Genomic DNA, 19,125 nt, shown 5'->3' with positions numbered 1-19,125 from the left:
GAGAACCGCACTGTTTGTAGACCACAAAGAAGTCATATAGATCGGACAAACAGCGACTAGTTTTTAAACATACGGCATACTGCAGTATCAACGACGTGGTACCGGCAATTTTGATTACCAAGTTACGAAAAACTGAAATTGACTGTTCTTTTATGTATGACATATTGCAGTATCAACGACAAAATATGCTTGGATAAGTAGCCGTATAACGTTGATTATAACTCATAGCTATACGTTACATTGCGTAACATGTGATCAAGAATTTGTTAGTAAGGACAGAGATTCGAATTAAACATGTGGATCCCGTATTGTTAAAAATGTTTAAATGCATTTTATGAACATGTAAGTTTTCACTTTAATATTTAGTTCTGTCCCACATAGTTTGTTATTTACAGGTCTTTGATAACTTAAAGTGAGTGGAGTTTTATGTAGTGGAAAAAGTTGTTCCCGTGTAGAAGGTGCTCTTATGGTGGCTTTGGGATCAAAGTCAGGTTAAAGTACGTACGTTTTATTCATATACAATTGCTGTACAGTAGGTGGCTTAGAATACCTCCAAACTCAGTGAGAGATTTATTTATGATCGATCGTAGGGCAGTTGATGAAGCTGACTTTTCTATGTTGATATGTTTTAGGGCTTCTTCAGCCGCTAGTGTTTGTGTGTATGCAGGTCATGGACTTTCATTCAGTCTTTTAATATTTATTCATAGTACTGACCTGAAACTACTCTGAGAAGATTAACACTTATTTCAAGCATATATCGAGTGCTCATTACGATGGTTTAAATCATGTTGCGTAACTGGCCAATGACATGCTGAAATATGGTACTTTAGTAGTAATAAAGTAATTAGAAGAAATGAACGAGTTCCAGTACTAAATATAGTAACAATAACTCCCAACAGAGATTATTTAATATACATTTATTTCAAGCTTCGATACCTCTATAATTGACGAAATAGTGCTGTTTTTTTTTTTTTTTTTTTTTTTCCTATAATAACTACCTATACGTTTTCTTAATATACATAACCCTTATGTATTGCAGACAATTGTAAGCAATAATATCGTGTATGTTTATTTATTTTTGATTCCCTCAGAAATTCTTTGAGGAGAGTTAGTAATAATACAAGATAATACAAAAAAGTGAAGATCAATTTCCCTGACATAAATTCTTGTTTTCCCTGATATAAGTTCATGAATATAAATGGGGAGATATGGAATAAATTATATCATACACTTTTTAACGACCTTCTCTAACCCCATAGCCATCCAACACACTCCTTTAATTACCATTTACATATCTGTTATGTTCAATATGAGAAATTGTTCTTTGCACAAAATTTATCATGTAAGCATATAATAATATATGTATGATACAGTACCACATAAACTTGACATTGCAAATTAGACTTTTTTTTTTTTTTGCTTGAAAAAAAAAAAAAAAAAAAAAAAAACAATACAGCATGCAGTCAAGAATATATTGCCAACTGTTCCTGAGACCTATTACTGTTAGTCCTAAAATGAAACGAAATGAAATATTTTAAGATTTACGTCCCACAGTTATGCCGACTAGGCTAAAGGAGACGGTGATGGTGAGAAATGAATGAAATGGTGGAATGAAGAAAGTGGGAGGAAACGGGAGAACCCTGAAAAAACCACGCACACGATGTTTGTCCACCACAAAGTTCACCTGGTGCGAGCACCCCATGAACCAGAGGTGAACACTACCAATGAGCCACCGTGGCCCACTATCAGTCCTAATATTGCTAACTCTGAGGCATGTTAATCCTCACATTTACACGTTTTAAATAGAATTTTGTTTCGCTTTCAGTTCTTGAATTTGTTTTACGAGAGCATCTTGTTCTTATTTGTAACATAATTTCATTTGTTTCTCCTTGGCTTCCAATTTCTTAATTTCAGCACTTAGTTTTCTTTTTTCACCTTTCATTTTACTTTCCTCTGCACTTTTGATTCGTTTCTGTTTAAGATATTCATCATAATGTTTCCGAGCTGAACGAATGCGAAAAGCATTCTTCGATCACCAGGAACAGATTCTATACCACCATAGTACATAATTACATCATGCACCCGCTCTGTGCTACCAGAAGATCTTCGATTTGATTTTCTACAATAAGTGTCTCATTGACTAAGAACCCACCCTCCACTAAGACACTGTCGTGGGATGAAAATTAAACATTTCCACAACAGTCTAGAGATCAGAATATTCTTGTTTCTTGGACGTTACCTTTGCAAAGAAGTAATCTAACCTGATGCTGTCCATCTTCTCTTCGTATTCTCTAAAGTCATGAGACCCCTGGATCTCAGTACAGAAAAACCTAAATTGACACTTTGCTTTCTCAGCTACAGAATCAGATATTTTGTTATAATCATGCAGAGTTTGCAGGATGCGTTTTATCCTAGTCTGAGCAAGTTCTGGGTTGTTGTTCTGTAGCTTTTGTCCAAAGCTGACAGAGCACCTATCAGTTTGTACTTTGTATTTCAGAGGGCTGCTTTCTTCTTGATTGTGCCCTGCAAAAAGTTTCGACAGCCAAGCCCGAAAGCTAGTTTATCTGATGCTTTCAATTCTTTCAGTAGTTTTTATTATATTTCTTAAAACCGATGTCCACGAAGATGACAAGTCATATATCGATTTCTGCTTTTACATGAATAATTAGCCCCCTCTCTGACACGATTTATATTTTGAGCTGCGGTAGCGAGTTCACCGCTTCTGCAGGGGATCTGTGCTGCAATCCCAAGTCGCGCCAGGTTGAGGTGGACAAACACCGTGTGCATGAGTGTCCTTGAGGTTCTCCCGTTTCGTCCCACTTTCTTCATTCACTTATTTCATTCATTATCATCATCCCGTCTTCCTTAGATTTGGTGCACAATCCTCGGACTGTGCAGAATACATTTAATCTATGTTAACTTCTTTTCTCCTCACCCAGTAAAGTTTGTCATTTCCTTTGGTAAAACAAAATGGTCCTTTTGTATCCTCCTTCCAGGGATGCTTATTTATGGAACTCAGATAGGGGGAGTCTTCAAGGTCACAATAGTGGCCGAACTAAAAAGCGTTTGTTCCATGGAGTGTGGTAGTGTTTTGTATAGTTCTATGCTGTTTTAATTTGTGTTGTGTGCTCACTTGGCGTGAATCACAGCCAAACTTCAAAATTATTTTATGAAGAGAGAGGCTGATAGTTAAAAACCAAGCAATGAAAACAGGTACTGATACATAAGCGGTTCGAGTTATTGATGTTTCAGTAAGTACTGATTAACAAAAATGGTTAAAATTAAATAAGTAGAATTAGGTATGGCAGATGATTTACCCCAACCCGTATCCCGGGCTGTCTCATTAGAGCATGAGAGGCAGGTTTTAATTTTTTTTTTTATTTTTTTATAGAAGTAAGTAAAAGAACTTTAATTTATTTTAAGATGCTTGGTATAATTTTTATTTTTATTATATATACACACACAATGAGATTAATTGCATAATGTTTAAGATATAATTTATAAGATTTACGTTAGGAGATCAACTATTATGGCTTAGAATTTTTTTTTTTTTTTTTTGTTTTGTTTTGTTTTTTTAGTTGAGTTTTACTAGAGGAGGTAATTGAATTTATAGGTAAAGGTAGAAACCTCTCATCCAAAGTTTGTGCTTTTTTCCTTTTCACATGGCTCACTCCAATCACCCTCAACGTCTAGGCTGTATTCGTGATTTTTTTCTTTCCCTCTTCTGACAGCCTGAGTCCCCTTATATTTCTAATTTTATTAGTTATATATATATACGAGGGTTGGAACTTAAATAGTGGCAATACTGCTGTGGAGACACTATGCAATGAAATGTACTCTTGGCGCTGATACCGCACGTTGTTGACATACCTACCTAACCTCCGAGCAAATAGACTCGCCCGTCCCACGTCACCGGCAGGTGCACAAGCGAGGGAAGCACAGTCACTTGTGAGCGAGCGGTCTAACGCAAAAATGCCACTATGTTTTAGAAACAGGAAAAACGGAGTTGGATCAAGATTGAATGTGCCAGAGGTCGTACAGCACGACACTGTCATCAAGGGCTTCGAGAGGTGTGTGGGGAATCGGCATTGCCGTACAGAACAGTGGCACGGTGGGTAAAAGCCTTCAACGAAGGTCGGCAAATTGTGGCAGACATGCATCGGGCAGGTCGTCTCTGAAGAAGAAGTGCAAGCTGTTGCCGCGTTAGTGGACAGTGATCGACGACTGACGATTCGTGAGCTCTAGCGCATACGACTGTGCGTTGCATCCTAAGGAACGCCTGGGCATGCGCAAAATTGCAGCACGATGGGTTCCGCATGAGTTGACGGAAATGCAGAAATGGATGCATTACGACGCTGCTCAGACGCACTTGGAGTGCTATAAGCACGAAGGCGAGGCTTCCTTACTCCGTATCGTAACACTGGATGAGACATGGGCCAGATCTTACTAGCCAACACTGAAACGCCAATCCAGCGAATGGCGTCATTAGGGGTCGCCGCGAAAGTCGAAATTGCGTCAGAGCCCCAGTGTGGTGAAAGTTATGGTGATTCTCGTGTACGACTGTGATGGTGTTATCCTAACGCATTACGTTCCTCCAGGGCAGACAGCCAATGCCCTAATCCGGTTTCGTAGGCGAGCTCACGAATCGTCAGCGTCAATCACTGTCCACTAACGCGGCAACAGCTTGCACTTCTTCTTCAGAGACGACCTGCCCGATGCATGTCGGCCACAATTTGCCGACCTTCGTTGAAGGCTTTTACCCACCGTGCCACTGGTCTGTACGGCAATACCGATTCCCCACACGCCTCTTGAAGCCCTTGATGACACTGTCGTGCTGTACGGCCTCTGGCACATTCAATCTTGATCCAACTCCGTTGTTTCCTGTTTTGAAAACATAGTGGCACCTTTACGTTAGACCGCTCGCTCACAAGTGACTGTGCTTCCCTGCCGGTGACGTGGAACGGGCGAGTTTATTTGCTCGGAGGTTAGATAGGTATGTCAACAACGTCCGCTATCAGCGTCACTAGTACATTTCATTGCACAGTGTCTCCACAGCAGTGTTGCCACTATTTAAGTTCCAACCCTCGTATGTATATTGATTTTTTTTTTTTTTTTTTTTTTTTTATACAAAACATTTTCATTACCTTCTATATCAATTGTCCCTTAGGACAAGATCGTTATAACCAAAAACATCTTAATGATTCCTCTTTCTTTTTTCTTTTTTAAATGTTTTCAACACAGTACATTAAAACGTGTTTTGAATGAGTGCGAAAAAGTCAAATTAATAAGAACGAGAAGAAGAAACGAGCACAAAGGAAAACAAAAATCGTACTGGATGATTTTGAGAAGTGTGTTGTTCGTCGAACTTATTCACAATCAATGACCTTCCGTAAAAGCATTGTTGCAAATATTCGAGCAAAAATTAATTTTATTGGAAGTACTTGATATTTACAGAAAGTAATCCAATCCTTAGAATTTCGAAAGGAAAGTAAAGAAGAAACGAGTATTCACAAATATTTCAACAAGCATGTAACAATTATGTTGAGTGTTTGTCATTCATTGTTAAATTGTACTTATATTGAACGTTAGGATCCGCGTGGGTTAGAAACACTACCAAAAAATGCCCCCTCTCTTTCCGTTGCAACCTCCCTAACCACTAACGTTCTTCCTACCCTTCCAAGATCATAGCTCATGCTATACCTCTTGGCCTGTACACACATACACAGTACTTTACTCCCTCAGCACGAAATAGTAATATTGAATCACTGTTATCATTGTGGTCCTCTTCACATGTCAATCTGTACAACTTCTAGAGAGGAAACTATATTAGATTGGAAAAAAAAAAAAAAAAAAAAAAAAAAAAGAATGTTATACTTGCATATTTACGTTCCCTGACTGTCCATGACATTTTACGCAAAATGCATGATTTCCCTGATTTTTCCTGACACGTTTTCATTTCCCTGACATTCCAGAATGTGGGAACCCTGTAATATATGCTCTTTACGCTCCATTAGTATTTTTCTTTTCTTTTTTCTCCCTGAAAAAAGAAACGATACATTCTAACTAAAGAAAAGGAAAAGAAATTATGTTTTTTAACTGCACAACTCTGAAAAGTTAATAATATAACAGAACATTATGCTCTTAGCTCTGTTAAGTCTAAATGAGCCTTGAACATTTTGCGACTATTTGTGTATTTGTTTATTTGTTGCTTCCGAAAGTTTCCGACGTAAGGCAACGCCGAAGAACACATTGACGAGGCAGTTATGGTGCTGAGAGGGCTTGTTGTTGGATTATTTGGGTGACGTTTTGTAGTTGCAAGGGAAGAGGACTGAGCCTCTGAAATTATATATGAGGAAAATACCTCTACGTAATTGACGTATACTTTAAATTAAGAAAATGGGTGCTGACCGAGTGCGTTGTGCTTCTCCCTAAGTGCCAAGCCGGTTTCACTTCATATTATTACCTTCACCAATTAATGAATCTTCGTGCAAAATGTTTCTTATATCCCAAATTCGAATGTCGTTAGGATCTCAGTTGTGGATTAACCTCAAGCAAACTATAATGTACTTCCTATTAAATTTTAAAATTTTATTGATGTTCCATACTAATAACAGAAAATTTACGCGTAGATGAAGAACAAATCAAAAATTCTTGTTGTTTACGTCAGAATTCATTCCTTGATAAAGAACACAATCTTTTAGATAGTGAACCGTGATTAAAGGCTAAATGACTTAACAAAAGTACATACAAATTAATAAACTTATTAAGAACATTTTTCACAGAAAGACACTAAGATTCCAACATTCAAATAGACACTACAAAAGATATTGACGGCATTGTAAAATTTAAAGTATAAAAAGTGAGTGTTATATTTCTTTGCGAGAGCTTGCAGAGACACTACAACAAGATGTCACGGCTCTCAGCTCTAAATTTGATCCAATCTCTGTTTTACTGATGTTCTGCTGCCATTCTAATCACCTGCTTGTTTAGTTCTCTACAGTTTTCATAAATAGCTGAGCATCGGAAATGGTACGTCCCCTGATTTTGACTCGTTTTCTTTTCCCCTGTTCCGCGGGCTCGAGTGAGATGAAACTCACAATGCTTGTAAAGCCTTCGTATTATTTACGTCTCCTAGTACAGATTGGTTTGTGGTTTTTGCACCGTAGCTTATCGTACATTCCGGACAATGCATTTATTCGCAAACCAGGGTGGAAAAAAATCATGATTTTTTTTAAAAAAATATCATTTTTGTTGTTTTTTTAAAATTTAAATCGATTTTTTTTTTTTATTGAAATCAAATCTTTCTCCTCGTAAATTACAAGTCGCGAACTGAAGAAAAAGCAATAGGAATTAGTATTAAATGCTAATTATGCCATTTAAGTGAAAGTATTAGGGTTGAATTTTGAATTAATCCCCAATTGTTAACCTGTATCAATCCCAAACAATGTTCCTTAACCCTTTTAAATTATGTCTTTTTTAAAAGGAAAATTATACTTTCAGTCAAGCAGCTACATCATCCCTATTTATCCTAGGATCATCGTTCATACCTCATTCTTTTCAGAATAGAACAGCCTTTGAAACGGTAACATTCACATTTCCCTATCATGTCCCTGAAGCAGGAAATTTTGAGAGAAAATGGGATTTTTCAGATTTTATTTTCAAATTTTGATCCCCTCTGGACTCCCTTGTGTTAACGCACATATCTCAAAATCAACTGGGGAATACTAAGGGGTGTACTAAATGTGTGTATAAAATTTCAAGCTATCTTGAATAGTAAGGGCGGGGAAAATATTTAACAATGAGCTAAAAACATCCCCACAATGCCCCAGATAACCTGCATGTAATATAAAAATTTCCTCAGACATCTCTATTTATCCTAGGGTCGTGATTTGTACATTATTCTCTACAGAATAAAAAAAAGATTTTCAATCGTACCATTCAAATATCTCCATCGTGTATCTGGGACGGAAAAATCACGAAAAAAGGGATTTTCTGTTAAAAATATCCGATTTTACTTTTTACCCCTCTGGACCCACCCTCTGTTTTAAGGTAGAGATCTGAAACCTGAAAAATACTAAGGGTGCATTGAATAAATGTGGAAAATTTCAATCTTCTAGGTACTAAAGTAAGCCCGTGAAAAATAATATTCCCCAAATACCCCAGATTCCTGTATAAAACAGGATCTCAGGTAAAAGTTTCCTGAGTCATCCCTATTTATCCTAGGAGCATAGTACGTACATCATTCTCTTCAGAATAGAACAGCCTTTCAAACGGTAACATTCATATGTCTCCATCTGAATCGCCAAAAGAATATTTTGTTAAAAATATCCTTCTTTTTTTTTTTTTTTTTTTTTTTTTTTTTTTTTTTTACATTTTCCCGTCTGGACCCCCCTGTTTTCACGCAGAGATCTGAAAAATACTAAGGGGTGCAGTGAATGAGTGTGCAAAATTTCAGTCTTTTGAATGCAAAATGTAACCTGCCAAAAAATAAGAATAATAGGCATAACAAAAAATATGTTTTTAAATTTATGATGTCATCACGCACTATGACTCGACGCAGAAAGGCGTGAAAGCATATGCAACATGTTCTACAATGCCTTTAGTCTTGAAAAAACCGAAGTAAAATGGTTTATTGGTACTTTTTTAATCGAATAACGAAGATTCGATTTTTAATAGAATAAAAATAGGTAATATAATATAAAAGGATAAGCATTAAGGAAAAAGTATACCAACGTTTATCAAAATGTCACTTTTTTCACAAACGTTACTGATATTTGGTAGGGGCATATTAAAAAACAATGGAACTAGCTTGAGGCACGAAATACACAAATTTCGCCTAAAGCTATAAATCTTTTTAAAAAATGGAGAGGGGATAGGACCCCTCTAAATACGCCCTATTATCTGGGAACAAACAAGCAGATGCGCACGCGAAAGAATTTTCATCTTAATGTCGATGGTGATTTCCCCGTTACAATAGTTAACGATTTTGAAACCCAAAGTCATTGTTACGAAGAGAAGAAAGCATGATTGCTCTGTTACCTGTTCAAAACGGAATTTTCCCTAATCATCCTCTGCATGACACTTATTTTCATACTATACTGTACATTTTAGCCTCATTGTATTATGATTATTAACTTCCATAATTGAAATAAAAGAACAGAAACGGGATTTTACTTATTTTCACTTTAAATTAACTTATTTCCGAATTTGATTTAAATCAACGATTTGTATTTACTGATTTAAATCAATCCACCCTGTCGCAAACAATAAAAGAATTGTGTACTTAATAATAATAATAATAATAATAAATTTTATTGCAGAAACATCTGAGAACATCAGATGTATTACAATCGTCAGAAATAGAAGTTGAAAATTTTAGTTACATATATAACATACCATAATATAAACAAAGATCACTACATAACAGACGCGAATATTTTAACTATCAATTTTGAGTTCAAAAAATTCTTCAACACTATATATACAATTATTAATAAGTAATTTCTGTACTTCTTTTTTAAAAGCCAGAAATGGAAGTTCTCTTAGAGATATAGGTAGAAAATTATAAAATTTAACTGACATATAGTAAAAGGTCTTTTGTGTCTTACTATATTCACATCTAAATAATCCTAAACAGTTCCTGTTTCTAGTTTGATAAGTATGAGAGTACCCTAACTCATAGTAAATATGATTGTTTTCCTTAATGTAAAGCAAACATTGGTATATGAAAATTGCAGGTACTGTCATAATTCCTAATTTAACGAAGCTTGACCTACAATGTGCACGACTATAACTCGACAAGTTTCAAACCAAGATGCGCAGATCGCTGCGGAGCACTTCGTATTCCACCACCCTCCCCACTACTCTTCCATCCACTGATCTGGCCTTGAAAATACCAGTGATACTAACTCAGCAAACTTATGCTACAACAAATATCACCTGCTAAATAAATGACAAATATTACCGTGTAGCGTTACAGTATCGACTCGTAATTCTCATATCAGTGGTCCATTTCATTTAATCCCGCTTTTAAAAATGCGTTCCGGTGATAGCTCTTAGTATTCCACGGTAGTATATTCGCGTATGTTCGTTATTAAGCTTTATGACGAAGAGAAACCAAAAGGCGAATGGCTTAATTTTCTGGATTCCACATTAAAGACAGCCGAGCCTACTAGAACATTACGACACTGAACCAGGGGCGAAGACAGAACGGGGGGCGCATCTTTGTGAAAGGGAAATATTTCTGTCTTACTTCAATGAGACGAGTTGACAAAAGTATTTTTGTCAATATAAGACAACAAATAAGCTGCTATCAATCTATTGTTAGTACAAACTATGTCTCAAGTGTTATAATGTTTAACATTTTGCGCCCCCCATCCTTCTGAGTAAGAATGAATAATTATTCAACTTCCAAGGCCGAAGATACAACTTGTGCCAAAAAAAACAAAAAAAACTATAACAACTGATGACTAATAGAGAAAACTTTGTTCAACGATTTCTTTTATTTCAGCTAATTCCTCTTCCAGAAGTGCGGATCAAAATATTTGGTATAGTTACAATTAAAATATTTGATTTAATTATCACCCTAGTTATACGTTCAAGGCCCCAAAGGACATGTGGGCCCCCTATTGTATTTATGAATATACATTATTTGGCATAATTTGAATGCAATTTGTCTTAAAATCCTCATGTATATACCTTCTGCATCTGAATGCCCCCCTCCCCAACTTTACAGAGAAAACAGCGCCCTTGGGTCGAGCCTAAATGCTAAAACATATTTCTAACTGGAGTCGGGCCTCACATTATTAATTCACAGGCCCGGCCTGAGATGAAACCTACATTCACGCATCACATTCAGTACCGGCGTGTTGGCAAAGTAAGAATGAAATAGGTGTAACAGAAACTGTTGGAAAAGGGCCACGTCTTATTATTGCCCATGCAGGAGGGGAATTTGGGTTTGTTGATAATGCTCTATTAATGTTCAAATCTAAGTAAAAAAGTGGAGATTATCATGATGACATGAACAGTAGAAATTTTTCAAAATGGATCGATGAAAAACTACTTCCTAATCTTCCCGAAAACAGCGTTGTTGTCGTTGATAATGCCAGTTATCACAATGTTCAAATCAATAAAAGACTATCTATGTCTTCACTTAAAAGCGACATGATACAGTGGCTATCAACGACAGACAAACCTATAAACGAAACCGAAATTGAAGCAGAGAATAGAGTAAATACATTGTGGAGAATGAACAAAAGACAACTTTTCTTAAGAATTCAAACTGTACCTTATGTGAAACAATACGCGATTGCCAAGAAATTTATAAACGCGGGGCACACTATAATAAGACTTCCACCTTACCACGCAGACTTAAATCTTATTGAACTTGTGTGTGTGTGGAGGGGGGATGGAATCAGGAGCAAAGCAAGGCAATGCATTTCCAATTCACTTGATGCAAAGAAAGAATTACTGGGAAAGTTATTTAATGAATATTCACCACAGAAATGGGTAAAATGTTGTGAACACGTGAAAAAAATTGAAGACTCTTACTTTGAAAGAGACGGACTTATGGATGAGTGTGTAGATGAACTGATACTAGATTTGGTGAAACCGATTCAGACTCAGATTCATCGGCCGATACAGACTCAGATGAGTGGGAGAGTGAAACTGAAGGAGAAGTGGAAAACATTTAGAAGGTGATTTCTGTTATAATTTATTTATTTATTTTTCATTAAGATTCATTGCGAACTTTTCCACCTTTTAATTCATATATTACGTTGGTAAGGAGTACCCCTAATCATACTTAATTCATTTAATATTCAAAGAGAAAATATTAAAATGCATTAAAAATTTAGTGCAGTCAATATACAGCATTTATACTCAAATGTCGTAGAAAATCCTCAGACCATTCCGCTCCCTCCAGATTGCAACACTGCAAAACATCATCGTCGCGGAGAAGGGAGTGGGGAAATGTAGGATTAGGTGCGCAACAACTAGGCTGCAGCGTTCTGTTTACAAACTTTTTTACTTATAGGGAGACCAAGCATTAATCTTACACATATCTTTCGTATTTTCAATAGGCTTTTAATGGAGGACTGATGACCCCAAAGTATCGTTCCATAACTTAAATGACTGTGAATTTGCGCATAATAAACTGTTTTAAGTACCTTTAAACGTACGCACAATCTCAATCTACGAATAAGATAAACTCCTTTACTAGCTCTAGATTCCACCTTAAGGATATGGTCGTCCCAGTTCAAATGATTATCAATTAAAAAACCCAAAAAAGAAGCGGAATATTTTTTAAGTTCTGCATTCGAATTTTTGTTATTGTAGGTAAGCACCAAGTCTTTGATCTTATCAGAGTTAATACAAAGCAAGTTGGAAGTACACCAGTCTTTAATAATATCTGAGGTGTTGTTTAATATAGACTGAACTGAGTCTTTTTGTCATGAGTTAACACAAATATTGAGATCATCAGCAAATAAATAACTATTAACGAAGGGTGAAGCGACGTTGTATGGGAGGTCATTGATATAAATAATAAAAAAAATCGGACCAAGAATAGATCCCTGAGGTACTCCGTATCTGACAGGCAGCAGATTAGACTCTTCCCATTCATAAACAACTCTTTGATATCGTCCATTTAAATACGAATGAAGAAGTGACAGAGCTGCATTATCAAAACCATAGAATTCTAGTTTTTGCAACAAAATATCATGAGACACCGTATCAAATGCTTTCGATAGATCATATAGTTTTCCATGAACAAAGTTTTTACAGTCCAACCCAGAAATACAATTTACCAAAAATGAGACAGCAGCCTTAACAGTTCCTAGTCCGGATCTATAACCAAATTGAGAATTACTAAATAAATTATTATGTTCAAAATAGTCAACAATCTGTTCATTCAAAACAATCTCAAAAACTTTAGATATGACTGGAACCAGTGAAATTGGTCTATAGTTATCAAGAGAAGACTTATTTCCTTTTTTCATTATAGGTACTACTTTCACTAATTTAAAGCATTCAGGAAAATAACAGTCTAATATACAAGAGTTTAAAATGTGAGTTAAAGGTTCCTTTATGAAATGTACTCCATATTTTAACATAATAGGACTCAGATTATAAATATCCTCACATCTACTGCTACTCATTTTAATAATCGCTTTCTCAACATCTTTAACTTCAATTGGATGAAACTTAAACGTAGTGGTAGGTTTAGACAATTTATTTAAATAAAAACCTGAATCATTATTATGAGGATATGATGAAACTTCCCTCAGTATCTCTTCAATTTTGTTAACAAAAAATTCAGAGGCATTCAGCTGGATATCAGAGATTTTTATGTTATTGTATATAGTGTCAAGACCATAGATAATTATTAATTATTGGTATAATTTGTTTAGTTTTATTGTAGTATGGTCTTGAGTTTTAGGAGACCTAATTTACTCTTGTTTGTTGTTATAGAGATATGTGCAGAGAATACAGTATTTGTATACTTCAAATTGTATGAATTCTAGTCTATCAACAAGAGCTTGTAATGTTATGTAATAAATTTGTTAACATCCACACATTTCTTCGGACAATGAGGACATCAAGAGACATTGTTTCGTGTCATCATGATTGAATTGAGGTTATGAGAATTTGGTTGAATAAGATCTTTTTAGATCTGGGACGCACGTGGATGAAAATCGGCCCGAGTGCTGAAACCGTATTACTGGAACGTCAGCAGTTTGAGTTGTATAAAACCCTTTTATTTTATTCAAAGGGATCATTATGAGAGTATCATTATCAGAGGATCAATATTAGAGAAGTAGCATTCAAAGTTCTACGATTCATCAAGTTTAGCATTAGTATCTTCATTACTAAGAGAATTGTCTAAGAAGTTCCAACGTTGAAATACAACCGACTGCTGTTACTGGTATACGATCATTCAGTGCTTGGTTCGACTAATCACCAACAACAGGTATGTGTCACAACCAAATTCTGTGCTAATCCAATTCGCTATAAATGATTCACACATTAAATTACACTTTCTTAAGTCTTCATTACACAAACAACACTTCACACATAAATGATTACTAGTTCTGTTAAAATACACAGGTTTAAGTAGACATTGTTGTTATCATTTTAATAGGGCTCTGGTTGGCCCTCAATCAATGCAACCAGTGGTGGAGTATCCCTAAAATTACCTCTCATATAAATGTAAGTAAATATAGAATTGCTTCATGCAAATTAGATCAATCTGGGGAGCTCAGAGTGCTCTACATATTCAAGTTTTACTAAATTTTTATCAAGAGCAACCCAGGTTGGCAATAGGATAACTTTCTTTTTTTACGATATTCCACATTGCTTTGGTGCTTATGGTGGGAACCTTCAATTTTTATTTATGTGAAAGAGGATAGTGTCATGGGGCCCAGCGTAAATCTTTTGGAGGACAATAACAAGAAAATAATTGATGAATGGGTTAAGTGCTATATCGTCGGATCGGGTCAATTGGACAATTTATTTTGGTACGTGAAAAAGAGTGAGTGAAAGTCAGGTGAGAGGAATAGTCGAAGTTAAGAAGTGGTAATTGCTGTTGGTTGTTTTTGATGTAAGCGGCACTATAAATGGAAGCGGAAGGGTCTATATGGCGGAAAGGTACACTTGTTATGATTTAGTCGCAGGAGAAGCAATGTAGAAATGGCGCGTATATTTCTATACGATTGTACACAACTTTCTACTCGAAACTGGAAAAGTTTACATGCGTTTTTTGAAGGTCTAACCTAATATTAGTACATTTTGATACTTCTTTTGGCATTTGTGCCATATCGTCGGACCACTTTGAAAATTGAAAAAAAAGCACCAAAATATATTGCATTTCGTTTTATTTTGTTGGATTACATTAAGTAACTTTAGATGACGTTACTTTACGTTAGGGGCATAAAAACTACAGCGCAAAAATACCAACCTGCGCTAGGTGGCCAATAAAAAGCACGAATGCTATCTAACCGAGTCAAGGTAGAAGCGCAGCAGGAAGGCCCGAGCGGAGCGAGGGGGTGCGTCCGAAGGGAGTAGGGACAACATGTAGGTTTTGGCCATCATAAAGATTTCAATACCATTTGTCATGGTTTCATACTTGCAACACTTCACATGTTAACATACAATACAGCTTCTGTACACTGTGCAGGAATACATTTTAGTCACTTACCTTCGAAACCGACTCCTGTAAACTTTTCCGGTTTCAAGAAAATCGTGTACAACAGTTTCCTGTTGTTTCCTTTCCTTAAATAAATACTCCGCTAAATAGCACTCAAAATGCTCTTTCTATTCTTCCCCAACGCCATGCCTCTCGCGGTATCATATCATAACGGTATTTAGTATCTTCCCCAATCCACACGTATGGTAACTGAATTATATCCTAATCTACGTTTCGTACTATCCTCGTTTATGTGTATACCCATCATCACTGACGCGCTTACCCCATACGCATGCACCCCCTCGCTTACGCTCAGTCCTCCTGCTGCGGTCCTGCTCTAACTTGGTTAGATAGGATTTGTACTTTTAAGTGGACACCTAACATAAGTTGATTAGTGTCTTTTCGACAATAGTTCTTATCCCGTACATAACTCCTCCTAAAGTGAATCTGCACAGAGAAATGAAAGTTAACATCCCCTGTCGACAGCCCTGGAGAAGGTACTTGAATTAAGGAGTCACTACCAACTGATTTGGTTGGAACATTAAATATTACTCTTTTTCGAGGTTATAGTTAAGGAGCCGTACTTCCCATTTAGGGAAGGACGAGAAACGCCATACTTTCAGGAATTATTCATTGACTATCTAGGATGTTAAAAAGTAGGTAATATACTGAGTTCTTGCCCTTGTACTTAGGGTGTTGAGGTAGTGCAACAGTAAGATGTATCCTCGTGTACGGGAGATGAGAAGTAGCTGTTCTTAACTATTACCTTTTTCGCTTTCCTGGAAAAGTTTATACGCATCTGTATGAAAATCTACCCAACCTATCCTAATTTAGTGAATTTTGGAACCTTTTTGTGATATTTCGTGTGGTCCGGCGATACAGCAGTAATGCCGAAAGAATTTCAGTTTGTCTAAACATGGTCTGCCCAAAGTCTGTATGGCTATTGCATTTGAAAAGTAAAAAAATACGTAATAATGAGGGAAAACAATAAATTAAATACTTACTTTTAACTTTGCCGCCTACCATAGTGCACAGATCTTTCTCTATTCTTTTTCTTCTTCTCCTAAAACAATTACGATAAGTAACACCTCGGACATAATTCATGGAGGCTACAAGTGCAACTAGCTATCCAAACAAGATACTATGAAATGGGTATATTAATAATATCGGGATGTACCATATACTTATTATGTATGTGTGGCTATATACATGTAATATTACACCTGTTTGTAATATGATGTGTTATAAATACTACGCATGTAAGTCCGAATCTAGTAATACTTGTATTAAATTGTAAATTTAAACAAATTAAATTATAATACATGTATATTTTGAAATTAAAAAGTGTGCTCGTGAAAAAAAAAAAAACGTAGTGTGAAAATTGTCTTATATGTACCTAGCAGAAAGGATTTTTAAATGAAAACGAAATTTTTCAAAAGTAAAGGTCACGATCAGGGTAAGAAAAGCCAAACTCAGAAAAGTGTCTAAATCAGGAGAGAAGTTGAGACAGTAAAGACGGCTAAGTACCCATATGAACAGGGGTAGAAAGTGAAATAAATTGTGACAAAAGGTTAAAGTATAAAATGTATACAGGTAGTTATTGTGTATCTCATAGAGTCTGATGAAGCCAAAGAGTTAGTTGGTGAAACTTTAACACATATTTAATTTTTAATGAAAAAATATATGGTTTTGCTCAGCAAGCAATTAGTCTGTATGTAAGGGCTAGAAAGGTGGGAAAAGTGTGAAATATATCATAAAAAAGAAAAAAGTGTAGAGTTAGTAGTAGATGAATTAACGAATAAATGTATTAGGAAGAGAGATTTAAGTGTAGTGCGTATGTGAAGAAAGTCCCACTTGATCCCCTTCCTCGGCACAGCACCACCAAACTAGGATGTGCACTCGAAAGCTGTCACTGACGAACTCCTTTCACCATTGACAATCAATACTACCATGTTCTCTTTCCTTCTTCAGTTTAGTGACAGCGAACAATATTTCATTTTCTTCTCGTATGTCTTCTTAAAGTGACTAGTTGACGATGAGTGCCTTCAGAAAAATTAATTTGCGAGTTACTCCAATAGTAGATTACAGGAATGAAGGTTATAAGCCCACGCCGACAGAGGATCCGAATGGAAACTACTAACTCAACTGCGTACTTTGGACCCGAAAAGATGTGAATGCGATTTACATCAACATGTCTCTTTTAAAATACAATTCAAATTTTACGCTTGAAAATTGTGCCTTAAGCTTTAAAGAAAATGATAAGCCTATTAGCATTTATCACTTAACTAGAATGAAGTAATTTTCAGCTTTTACCATACTGCGCTACCAGAGACATATTCAGGGGTTAGTTATAAAAGTCCCGACTCTTCGAAATTTCAACTTTTGTGTAGATTTAGTTTAATTTTCGGAGCGATTTTACAAATTTTAATTTAATTTACTCTCACATTGAATTTGGATTTCCCCAACCCCTTCCAAAATAAATTCATGTACGTTATTGTGAGAATAATAAGCCCCCCGCCCCGAGCTAGATCCGCCACTGTATGTAGTTTGGAGTTGGTGTACAAACACAATAAATAAATAAAAAAAAAGTTTGTTAAATTATGCGATCAGAGTTTTTAATCATGCATGATTTTAGCCTATATCGTACAGCAGGCAAGGCAAGGTGTGAACTCCTGGACGTTGGGTTGGGAAGAATTCCCCCACTTAATATTTTTGAAGAAAATTAGTTTTACTAATAACTTAGTAGGGACGGTGAATGAAGTGAGATTATTGTCAGAGGTTTGCAGTACTTGTTTTTCCTTCAATAGTATTTTCAGCATCAGAAGTTCGTAACTTTCGAAACAGAGTCCGTGACCAACAAACTAAAATCAGCAGGCCATGCACGTCGACTGATGAAACAACGTCAATAGCAGTATTGGCAGCATTTAGCAAGAGTCTAAATTGAAGCACTCGTCGATTGTTCCAGGAAAGTGGCGATAGTCGCACATCCGTCATGCATGTTATGTCCCTGCATTAGTGGCCCCGCTACAAGATACAAGTTCATCAGCATCTGTTAGAGGATGACCACGATTGGTGTTTAGGCTTTGAGGAACATAGTAAATGGGCCAATATCTCCATTTAGCTTACGACGTCTTATTCACAGATAAGGCCAACTTTTGCGTTTTCGGTGGGGTGAACTAGCAGAATGTTCACTATTGGTCGGACAGCAATTTCCATTCCATCTGCTGGCATTCCTGGAGAAATTATAGTGTGATGTGGCGTATGGAGAACCCGTGTTGTGGGTTCTTGGTTTATCAGTGGTACTACAGCAATCAATTATCGTCAAATGTTAAACGAAGAGATCTTGCCATTTCTCTTATCTGAAGATGGGACATTCCCTCTCTTCTATCAACACGATGGTGCCCCTCCACATTATGGAATACTTGAATGTACAGTTTCCCAACTCGTGGATCGGTAGATATTGTGCTGTGGAGCAGCCGCCAAGTTCCCCTGGACTCACTCTCCTAGATTTTTATCTTTGGGAACATCTCAAGTCCATTGTGTATTCAGTGAAACGTTGGTATATTGACCACCTAAAGAAACGTATAACAAAGGCTTGTATAAGCATCCAGAAAGCACTTTAAGCAAGGTTTTGGATGAAAGAGAAAAAAGAGTAACTAATAATTCTACGGAATGGACAACACATAAAACACATCTTTAAGCCGGAGAAATTTGTAATGTGTGACTGACGTTATAAAAACCAAAAACAGACATAACTTTGTTGTGGTAAGTGGTAAATCAAAAACAAATGCAGCATTGAATTCCTAAGAAAATTTCAAACGAGAACAATGTATCACAACATATGGTTTATATTTAACAAAGTGAAAGTGAATTCATAATGGCGGATTTCAAGATGATGTCCATCGATATCACACGTCTTAAAAGTTTTTCCTCCTCCTGTA

At 36.2% G+C, this 19,125-nt stretch overlaps 1 protein-coding gene across 6 annotated transcripts in view; it reads right to left on the bottom strand.

The window, feature by feature from the left end:
* LOC145668121 (PMS1 protein homolog 1-like) overlaps nucleotides 1-16,384 on the bottom strand; it is a 174,384-nt gene extending 158,000 nt beyond the window's left edge. For 2 of the 6 annotated variants that reach the window (XM_081735668.1, XM_081735671.1), the window contains exon 1: nucleotides 16,189-16,361. The gene's annotated coding sequence lies outside the window, so the exon portion shown is untranslated. Of the gene's footprint in view, nucleotides 1-16,188 lie in introns of all 6 variants that reach the window. The other 4 variants (XR_014127973.1, XR_014127974.1, XM_081735667.1 and 1 more) reach the window with 4 other exon arrangements.
* Nucleotides 16,385-19,125: the final 2,741 nt, after the last annotated feature.

The sequence above is a fragment of the Thermobia domestica genome, chromosome 13 (genome assembly GCF_964235325.1).
Source record: "Thermobia domestica chromosome 13, izTheDome1.hap1.1, whole genome shotgun sequence".
In the NCBI taxonomy this organism is placed as follows: Eukaryota; Metazoa; Arthropoda; class Insecta; order Zygentoma; family Lepismatidae; genus Thermobia; species Thermobia domestica.
Note: the sequence above shows the minus strand (reverse complement) of the source record. Positions and strands in the feature narration are given on the sequence as shown.